Raw genomic sequence first — 11,814 nt, forward strand, 5'->3', positions numbered from 1 at the left:
ACTTTAACTGTTTTGTTCTGTTTCGGGCTGTGTCAGACATTACACAGAAGTAATCGTTGTAGTCGCATAATATCGTAAATATAACAACATTATCGCTGTTGGCTTTGATCACATACTGTTTGTGGCAATGCCTACTATTTGTGGTCTGGTCACACATACTACAGTATAACAATCGGAGCTGTAAACCCCAGCTTATAGCAGCCATATTTAAAGCCTGCTGTGTTAATAGTCATTTGTTATCCCTCCACCCAGATGCCTATTGATATGAGTCCCCTGTGAGCCCTACTGGCCCTGTTAATGGAACGGTGGCTAATGTCCCATGAAGGAACGTTATGGCACCACAGTGATCATCACAGCGCTATATACATTTAAACATATATGTTATGATGGGAGTCAAAACCCTTCCTCGTTCTCAATCATTATGATTTCATACAGCCGGAGTAATAAGTAATGCCCCCCCCCTCTTCCTCTCTCTCTCTCTCTCGTTTTGATGAATTCGGCTGTGCATGATGTTGCTCATGCTGGCAGCTCAATGAGAAATGAGGTAGAGTCGCTCTGCGCTGGTTTAGCAGTAAATCTGAGTTTATGTTCGCTCAACTGTACGCAGTGAGGAAATGTGATATGAAGACCTTACTAATTATCATAATTTTATGCTGTGGTTGCACACCAGTTTATGAATATTTGTTACCCTTAAAGCCTCACTCCTTAATTCAAGAATCAATGGGTATGTATAATTAACTTAAATGACCAAAACGGGCTGTAAAAATCACTGAGTCGGGCTTTAACAATATGTCTTGTTGGAGCCATAGTATAATATAGTATTGGCTTAATGAGACATGGTCATATAGAGTCAAGGTCAGGGAGCTATGCCAAAGGCTGCATACCTTGCGAAGATTCTGATTTTAGATATGACAATGAGACTGATTGCAATGCATTTCCATACTATGGTTTTTCTCTCTATTATGTTACTCTTTCACCTCTGGCAAATTTCTGATTCATTTTTGCCAAACAATGAATAAATTGCCAGGCTGATTCGGTATCAGTACAACACGGCCCCACAAACAAAAGATGCTCTTTGAATGTGTTGATTTTCTGGTCCGGGGGAAACTAATTAAAAACAAACAAATTCCCCCGATGTTATCTTATCAAAATGTGTTTCTGTGACTGTGAAAATGAGTTAAGACACTAACTAGAGTGTTGTTCTGATGAGGAGAAAAATTATTAGTATCTTAATTGGAGCACCAATTATTAGAGCATGACTTACACCTACACTACTATACCACTGTTGAATATGTTTAGAGTTTCAAAAAATATATACAAATAGGTTTAATTCCTCATCACAGCAGAGACATAGATTTAAATATCTTAATCATTATGATATTGGTGACCAGCTGGTTACAAATATCATTGAAAACACAATAGTTACTTTCTACCGTTCTCAGACTCCTCGCATTGTCTCAATATGGCTTGATCTTCTCCACAAAACTGCCCAAAAGTTAGCTAAATTTTTATCAAAAGAGTATTCCTCTGATAAACATATGTTTTCCTCCAACAACAACTATTCATCAGATGCTAATTTTATTAGACAGGCTCTTCAAAAAGGAATCCAAATGAAAGTAACACATCATGCTTTTGATTCCTTTGTAAAGAAGCACATTTATCTGTCAGCATAATTTGAAGACAACAGAGCAGCGATTGATGATTAGGACATTGTTTTCTACTTCCAAATGAGCCCCTATTCCCTTTTATCTTGCACTATTTTTGACCAGGGCCCCACAGGACTCTCTTCAAATGTAGTGCACTACAATGTGAATAGGGTGCCATTTTGGGACATACATTTTCTTTCCCTGCAGTGTGAGCATAATGGATGTTCAGAAACACCTTGTTGGTTCATTCTGTTCTTAAAACCACTAATGATGACAAGGTGCCGAGGTCACTGAACTTAAAAGCTCAGGATATCTCAAAGCCGGGCTTCATATGTTTGACATAATACAGCACAGTATAGACTCGTTTAATAAATTCCCTACAAATACATGTAGTTGATGCTGCCTGGTAATGGATGGTACAATCATCATGACAGTGTTACCTCTCGAATTTGTCTGAGTGTAAAACCGGGTCTATTGCATGACACAGGACTGTGTTAGCCCACTGAGCTAAACGCCTGGGTATTATCTTGGGGAGCTAATACAACTCTTCAGGTCTTAGGTAAGGTTGCTCATTACATAATTACCGATGTAAAAAAAAAAAAAAAACAACAGATTTAGCTATAGATAAAATGACAAAGCCGGAACAATGAGCGCTTTAAACAAAGCTTGATAAAGACAATAGAGGCCATATTGCATCTACAGTATAGCTAAGCCAACATAGCCAACGGGTCTCTGTGTTTTGCGTGACAAGTTTGATTGCATACCTCACATGTACTTCAGGCAACCTATAGAGACTGTACATTCTAAACAAGGGTTTGAGAGAGTCAGGATCTTTCATCACTACACTCCAGACATCAGACTAATAATCCCAGCTATCAGAATTAAACATATTTTCATCAAGCAATATAATGATAGTAAATGTAAAAACTTTTTTTTAATGAATTGAATCTGTTTGATCTCATCCTGCCTTTTAAAGTATGCATTCTTCTATTAATACAATCGACGTGTTTCATGTGGCATATCAAGAAAGATGCCACCAATTCATCTTTTCTGAAAACAGGATAATAAACCTCTTGGGAATATTTGGGCCAATTACAATCACATTTTTTTGAGAGAACCAACCATAAACGACATTAGATATGCATTTTCTCGTGATCACATGGTGCGATCCTATCTATTATGTTTTGGCTCCCTTGAGAGAAGGTCTCAGTTTCAGTTAAGTAATCAGCTGATTAAAGCTGTCAATTGAGATTTCAGACACAATACTGTGTCACACGCAGGCACGCACATACAGTACACGCGCGCGCGCACGTTTTACATGGTCTAAATTCTTTCAACCTCTTAAAAATGCAACCTCGGGCCGTCATTGTAAAAGAGAACGTGTCTACATTAATTTACGCTTACATGTGCTTTCTTATTTATAGACTTTTACCCCTTACAAGAAAACAACAACGTTGTCATTTCGTGTCCTATACAACCTCGTATCAGTAACTAACAGACATTGATTTATCAGTAAAGTCACTTTGCACACAGGTTGCAGTGTCGGTGTACTACACAGGAATGGGCATTGTAACAAGATGGACATTTATGAACCATAACGGACATCTGCCTGATCAATATTGGTATTCGAGGGAGAACTCTGAACTCCAATCTGAGGCAAATTAGAATGCCAGCCAGCTCAACATCTCTTCTTGTCAAGATGTGAAAATGCTGTTTCAGTTGAGATCAGTGTGGGTGGAATATTTGTATTCCTGTTATAGCTTTCCTCATTCAATCGCCCTGATTTCATTAGGGTGTGTGTTCCCATCTCGATGTTTGTGTTTATATGCGACATCAATTGCCAATCCCCCACCTCCTCCCACAGTAAATCCAGATAAACATTTTCTGATGCATCTGCAGCTACAACATGACTCAAATGAGGAGCAATGGTTAAGGCACCAAGTTTGGGGGAAGGGAAGGGCAGGTATGGGCTTGTGCGATTTCAATCCCATAATGCTGTACTGTACAACAAGCCTTTAGGATTTCAGATGTTTGTCTTGTCTTCAAGCAGTGTTGATCCTCTTAGTGAGATTAATCCTGACCACGAGGGCCAATCACCACCTCCATTGCCTGCTCCCTTCTAAGTGGAAGAGTTGTAATGCCAAGACGATTAAAGGAAGTCTGTATGCCCTGTCAGAACATACTCATTTACACGACAAATTCATTTTTTTGTGAATAATTGCTCTTGGAGTCACATAATCTGTGCAATCAATAAGAATCACAACAACTGCACATGTTGAAAAGAGGTTCATAGTGTTTGCTTGATAATAAAACAATTGGGTCTCTAGACTTTTGAATTACTGAAGTCGTTTCCATCAAGGTACTGCAACTGCACCAAGGCTTTGTGTCCTGACTTATCCTGGACTAGATCTACAACTCCCTCTCAGACATGAAGACTCATGGTCCCATCAGAGCTTCACAGCCAGTTAACTCTCAGTAATGTCTCTCCACTGTGCTCACCAGACCACAGCACACCAGAGCAGGGCTGCTTCCCAAATGGCACCCTATTCCCTACTTAGTTTGTTACTTTTGACCAGGACAAATATGGCTCAAAAGTAGTGCACTATATAGGAAATAGGATGCTTATTTGGGATGAACCCCAGAAAAGATGGCTCTGCTCCAGGCTGCTCTCTATTCTCCACCACAGATTACCCAAGTGAAACGTTTAAGACATACACTATATATTCAAAAGTATGTGGACACCCCTTCAAATGAGTGGATTCAGGGTATTTCAGCCACACCCTTTGCTGACAGGTGTATAAAATCGAGCACACAACCATGCTATCTCCATAGACAGATATTATCAGTAGAATGGCCTTACTGAAGGGCTCAATGACTTTCAACGTGGCAGCTTCATAGGATGTCAGTTTGTCAAATTTCTGCCTTGCTAGAGATGCCCCGGTCAACTGTAAGTGTTGTTATTGTGAAGTGGAAACATCTCGGAGCAACAACAGCTCATAGGCGAAGTGGTAGGCCACACAAGTTCACAGAACGGGACCGCCGAGCGAAAACATTGTCTGTCCTAGGTTGCACTACTGAGTTCTAAACTGCCACTGGAAGCAACGTCAGCACAAGAACTGTTCGTCGGAAGCTTCATGAAATGGGTTTCCATGGCCGAGCAGCCGCATACAAGCCTAAGATCACTATGTGCGATGCCAAGCATTGGCTGGAGTAGTGTAAAGCAGGCTGCCATTGGACTCTGGAGAAGTGGAAACGCGTTCTCTGGAGTGATGAATGACGTTTCACCATCTGGCAGTCCGGCAGGTGAATCTGGGTTTGGCAGATGCCAGGAGAACGCTACCTGCCCCAATGCAGAGTGACAACTATAAAGTTTGGTGGATGAGGAATAATGGTCTGAGGCTGTTTTTCATGGTTCGGACTAGGCCTCTTAGTTCCAATGAAGGGAAATCTTAACGTTACAGCATACAGTGACGTTCTAGACAATTCTGTGCTTTCAACTTTGTGGCAACAGTTTGGGGAAGGCCCTTTCCTGTTTCAGCATGACAATGCTCCCGTGTACAAAGTGAGGTTGAGATTGGTGTGGAAGAACTTGACTGGCCTGCACAGAGCCCTGACTTCAACCCCATCGAACACCTTTGGGATGAATTGGAACGCTGACTGCGAGCCAGGCCTAGTCACCCAACATCAGTGCCCGACCTCACTAATGCTCTTGTGGCTGAATGGAAGCAAGTCCCCGCAGCAATGTTCCAACATCTAGTGGAAAGCCTTCCCAGAAGAATGGAGGCTGTTATAGCAGCAAATGGGGAACTATTAATGCCCATGATTTTGGAATGAACTGTTTGATGGTCATGTAGTGTACCATTAAAACAGCATTTAACAACCAGCCAATATATTGAGCCCTTACTGCAAAAAACAAAATGTATAACTGTTGACATTCTGAGTTATAGGTTACTTTAACTAAATTCTTAGTTTGCTCATCTTACTGTCTTTTGTTGTCTGGCCAAGTTGGGATAAGTAGCCTGTTCAACCATGCATAATAACAAAGTACACGAAGCAGCCCTGGCCTGATGATCTACTGTGTTGATAAATCTCACCATCCAATTACAAGATGTAATAATTTTGCACTCAAGTTGGTAATGAGGTCTAATATCGGTCCATGTGGTAATTCCCCTCCGGATGCTAGGCTTGATCAGATGTTGAGAGCTTTGTGATTAGATTGGCACAAAATCATTATTTGCTGTTCAAATAGAAAATGAAGTTGGTGGGAAGTCAATTTGGTTACGGTCTGTGAAGCGTAGACAAGAAATGAATGATTTAATTACAGTTGTAAGCTCTTTGGATGAGACTTCAATTGAGCCGAGTGTTTCCCCAGCCTCAGATTTCTGTGAAATGCAGGCGGGCACGCCAAGCTCTTGACATCCGTTTAGGATGATAGGGATGCCTGATGCTTCTGATGAAGGGGAAATTGTTGTCTTGTGATAAAGTCACAAATGATACTGAAAATAAGGTTAGATATTTATTCAAAATGAGGGAATCCCGATTTTTTAAAATGATTTCTATAAACAAGTGAAAAATCTTGAAATAAACATCTTCAGATCTTAGTGCTTAAAACAGTGAGTCTTGTATTTGCCATTAAAAGTGACTGATTATTGCTTTTACATGTACACTCCCTGCATATTTATTTGGACAGTGAAGCTGACTCCAGCATTTTGGATTTGAGATGAAATGGTTGATATGAGGCGACAGTTCAGATTGTCACCTTTTATTGACGGTATTATCATACATCCGTTTTACCATTTAGAAATAAAAGCACTTTATGTATCTAGTCCCCCCATTTGAAGGTGTCGTAAGTATTTGGACAAATTCACTTATAGTGTATTAAATGTAGTAAAAATGTTGTATTTAGCCCCATATTCCTAGCACGCATTTACTACATCAAGCTCGTGACTCTACGCACTTGTTGGATGTCCAGTGTAGAGCTGACTGGCTGTATTAGATCAAAACCATCCGTGTCAGAGCTAGCTTGGATCATTACAACAGACTGAAGACTGAAAACAGTCTTTTTACCTTAAAACCTTTGACAATACAGATACTGTAGCTACTGACAACAAGCACTTCACTGAAATGGTACACTATAGTATAGACTACAGATTTTTGAAATGCTAAGCTCAAGGCATCTAATGGGCATCTTGTGTTTAAAAAAACTGTGACTATGTTTTGAGGGGACTTAAATGGATGGACATTTTATATATATCCAAACTGACAAACATGAAGATGTATTTTGTTGGTTATTTATCAGTTGTCGGGAGACCCCGATGTTGGTCTTATCACATGTGAACAGTAATACGGTGATATACACTTTTGCATGATAAGTGTGAAAGGTTTTCACATTTTATCACAAAAAAGTGCAAACCTCCGCACCTTACAGTACCTTTCTCTCAGATAGAAGTACAGTAGATCTTACGTTTTTTCTATTCACTACAAACAGTGTGATGGATATAAATCCAGCATATCAAGGTCTGCATTTCACCAATTACCTATAAATATCTGCCAGGTAAAATTTTTTAACCATGCCCAAATGGTCTCTCATAGCAACAATGGGATTCAAATGTAGGCTAAATGATAGTAGGGATACCCTAAGCAGGCATAACAACAGAACAGACTACCGTGGTTGCTTACACCACTATTAGCATAAAAAGCCTGCCACAGCTCCTAATAGTGAGGCCTTAACAGAAGCAGCTCTATTACAGCCTGGGGGCCCCTGCTTGTCTTTCTGGCCAAGATGCAGAGATTAGTGTGACATGGTGTGTTAGTTACACTAAATGCTATCTACTTAATATATCTGTGATGCTAAGGCCTTGATTCATCTTTGGGACACAAGAGAAATTCATCTTTAAAAAAATAAAATGTGTTCAATTTCTCTCTCGCTCTCTGGCACATGTAAACGCACACACACACACACACACACACACACACACACACACACGCACACGCACACGCACACGCACACGCACACGCACACGCACACACACACGCTGTATTTTTTCGTTAGACAGAGTGATGCGGGTGTCCTCAATCTGAAGTGGCTTTGTGTTTCAGTTGTCGCCAGAGGGTTCTGTTCGTGGCCTGGAGTTCCCAGTCTCTTTTCTTGAGGTTTGTTTTCAGGGTACCTTTGTATTGTTTCTTATGCGTCTTTCTCCCCTCTGCCAGTTGCCTGTACAGTAGCTGTTTTTGTAGCCTTGAGTCTGGCGTGCGCCTTGTATACACAGTATCCCTTGTTCAACTTACACATTTCCTTTTCTCAGTGCCAGGAAACTCAACAGTCTAGTCACTCTGTGGCTAACATAAAAGCTAATTTCTTTAACCAGAATGATAATATTATTTCCATAATATCTCAGGGAACATAATACAATTTTACGGGGTCTTTTATGGTTGGCGTACACTAGACAAGTTTCTCCCCGATTTAGGTGTCCCAGACAAGTTTTTGAGATCGGAGACCAGAAATGAATCTCATGTAACGTGAATGGGTCAGAGACGCAATCTGAGGGCTACCGATCCCGTCTTTGATCCGTCATGACATTTTCAAACAAAATCTGCACTTCTCTTGTAGTGTGAAATGTGCATCAGCAAATTTTGACAACTGTGATCAGCAATAGTCAATGAGAGCTCGCCAAAAAAGAAGTCAATGAGATGATGACGTATCGCATCACCCAGAATGTGTAGACTCTCGAAAAGCGCTATGACTCCCAATAGTATACATTTGTACTTGCCTTTCAACAAAGTGTCAAATTGTTACAGCTCTGAAGTTCACAAGCAATGTTATTCAATTCAAAATGTATTTGCTAGATATTACAACTCAGTATGGTAAGCGTGAATGTTGGACTGAAAACGTTCGAGGCAGCTTTGAGCCACAGATCATTCTACACTCTTGGAAAATAGGGTTCCAGAAGGGTTCTTTGGCTGTCCCCATAGAAACAAACCCTTTTTGGTTCTACCTAGAACCCATTTGGGTTCCGTGTAGAACCCTCTGAAAGTTGTGTAGTGTAGGCCCGGCATTAGAGTAATGTTCATCTTGGTTGAACAGACTATTTTGGTTCAGATCAGTAGCCGATTACAGTAAGAGAAACATAGTCAAGAAAGACTAAAAGGTAAACTCTGCATTATGACGTTGGCACAAGCAGCACCACCGATATTGTGATGCAAGACTTTACTCTCACACAGTCATATGGAGTATGTGTGCATATGCACACGTTCACTTCATACTGCTGCAACAGTAGCTATGGGACCAAAATAGCTGAGAAGTTTAGCCTTGTACTTCAACGCTCTTAGTTGTTGTGGAAATGAACCCTCTTTGTGTTTACATTGTGCATGCAATGTCATCTTGCTGGGTCTACCTTTAATTTTGGCAACCCAGAACCACTTCCTGTTCATTTTTACACTTTTGGCCCACAAGAGCTTAAGGGTGAGTTCTAGAACAAGGGTGCCTTTGAGGCACCTGTGTAGTTATCCCTCCCTGGCATGCTGCCTGCCTCACCTGGAACAACATAACAGATACCTGTTTTTCTACAGTCAAAATATTTTTATTTATTTATTATTATTTATTTTTTTTACCTTTATTTAACTAGGCAAGTCAGTTAAGAACAAATTCTTATTTACAGTTACGGCCTACCAAAAGGCAAAAGGCCTCCTGCGGGGACGGGGGCTGGGATTAACAATTAAAAAATAGGACAAAACACACATCAAAACAAGACACCACAACACTACATAAAGAAAGGCCTAAGACAATAACACAGCATGGCAGTAACACATGACAACACAGCATGGTAGCAACACCACATGACAACAACATGGTAGCAACATGGCAGCAGCACAACATGGTAGCAGCACAAAACATGGTACAAACATTATTGAGCACAGACAACAGCACAAAGGCAAGAAGGTAGAGACAACAATACATCACGTGAAGCAGTCACAGCTGACAGTAAGAGTGTCCATGATTGAGTCTTTGAATGAAGAGACGGAGATGAAACTGTCCAGTTTTTGTTTTTTTGCAGCTCATTCCAGTCGCTAGCTGCAGCAAACTGAAAAGAGGAGCGACCCAGGGATGTGTGTGCTTCGGATAACTTTAACAGAATGTGACTGGCAGAACGGGTGTTGTATGTGGAGGATGAGTGCTGCAGTAGGTATCTCAGATATGGGGGAGTGATGCCTAAGAGTGTTTTATAAATAAGCATCAACCAGTGGGTATACAGAGATGACCAGTTTACTTTTTAATTTTTTTATTTATCCGTTATTTTACCAGGTAAGTTGACTGAGAACACGTTCTCATTTACAGCAACAACCTGGGGAATAGTTACAGGGGAGAGGAAGGGGATGAATAAGCCAATTGTAAACTGGGGATAATTAGGTGACCGTGATGGTTTGAGGGCCAGATTGGGAATTTAGCCAGGACACCGGGGTTAACACCCCTACTCTTACGATAAGTGCCATGGGATCTTTAATGACCTCAGAGAGTCAGGACACCCGTTTAACGTCCCATCCGAAAGACGGCACCCTACACAGGGCAGTGTCCCCAATCACTGCTCTGGGGCATTGGGATATTTTTAAGACCAGAGGAAATAGTGCCTCCTACTGGCCCTCCAACACCACTTCCAGCAGCATCTGGTCTCCCATCCAGGGACTGACCAGGACCAACCCTGCCTAGCTCCAGAAGCAAGCCAGCAGTGGTATGCAAAGTGGAATGCTGCAGGCTTTACAGAGGAGTATAGAGTGCAGTGATGTGTCCTATAAGGGGCATTGGTGGCAAATCTGATGGCTGAATGATAAAGAACATCTAGCACCTCGAGAGCACCCTTATACCTGCCGATCTATAAATTACGTCACTGTAATCTAGCATGGGCAGGATGGTCATCTGTATCAAGGTTAGTTTGGCAGCTGGGGTGAAAGAGGAGTGACTACGATAGAGGAAATCAAGTCTAGATTTAACCTTAGCCTGCAGCTTTGATATGTGCGGAGAGAAGGACAGTGTACCGTCTAGCCATACTCCCAAGTACTTGTATGAGGTGATTATTACCTCAAGCTCTAAAACCTCAGAGGTAGTGATCACACCCATAGATAGAGGGGCATTCTTCTTACCAAACCACATGACCTTTGTTTTTGAGGTGTTCAGAACAAGGTTAAGGTTAGCGAAAGCTTGTTGGACACAAAATCCAGGGAGGGGCCATCTCAGTATAAGACTGTATCATCTGCATATAAATGGATGAGAGAGCTTCCTGAGCTTTGTTGTTGATGTAAATTGAGAAGAGCGTGGGGCCTAGGATCAAGCCTTGGGAAACTCCCTTGGTGAAAGGCAGTAGTTGAGACAGCAGATATTCTGACTTTGTACACTGCACTCTTTGAGAGAGGTAGTTAGCAAACCAGGTCAAAGACCCCTCAGAGACACCAATACTCTTTAGCTGGCCCACAAGAATAGAATGGTCTACCATATCAAAAGCTTTGGCCAAGTCAATAAAAATAGCAGGACAACATTGCTAAGAACCAAGGGCAATGGTGACATCATTTAGGACCTTTTAAGGTTGCAGTGACACATCCATAACCTGAGCGGAAACCAGATTGCATACCAGAGAGAATACAATAGACATCAAGAAAGCCTGTCAGTTGATTATTGACAAGTTTTCCCAACAGTTTTGATAAACATGGCAAAATAGAAATTGGCCTATAACAGTTAGGATCAGCTTGATCTCCCCCTTTAAAGGATGCACCGTGGCTGGGAACCTCCCCAGAGGAGAGACAGGTTAAAAAGGTCAGAGTTAGGCTTGGCGATGATTGGTGCTACAACCTTAAAGAAGAAAGGATCTAAACCATCTGACCCAGATGTTTTTGGGGGATCAGGGATCAGGATCTGTTGACAACCAAAGAAACCATTTACTGCAGTTGCTTAATATAGCAGTCAACTATTTCCTGTATGCCTCTATGCCTCCTTGCAGCATGACTAAGGCACATTCACGCAGATGAGCAGGGACCCTGGGCGTCTTTCTTTTGGTGTTTTTCAGAGTCAGTACAAAGGCCTCTTTAGTGTCTTAAGTTTTCATAACTGTAACCTTAATTGCCTACCGTCTGTAAGCTGTTAGTGTCTTAACAGCCGTTCCACAGGTGCATGTTCATTAAT

This window comes from Oncorhynchus masou, chromosome 31 (assembly GCF_036934945.1).
Source record: "Oncorhynchus masou masou isolate Uvic2021 chromosome 31, UVic_Omas_1.1, whole genome shotgun sequence".
In the NCBI taxonomy this organism is placed as follows: Eukaryota; Metazoa; Chordata; class Actinopteri; order Salmoniformes; family Salmonidae; genus Oncorhynchus; species Oncorhynchus masou.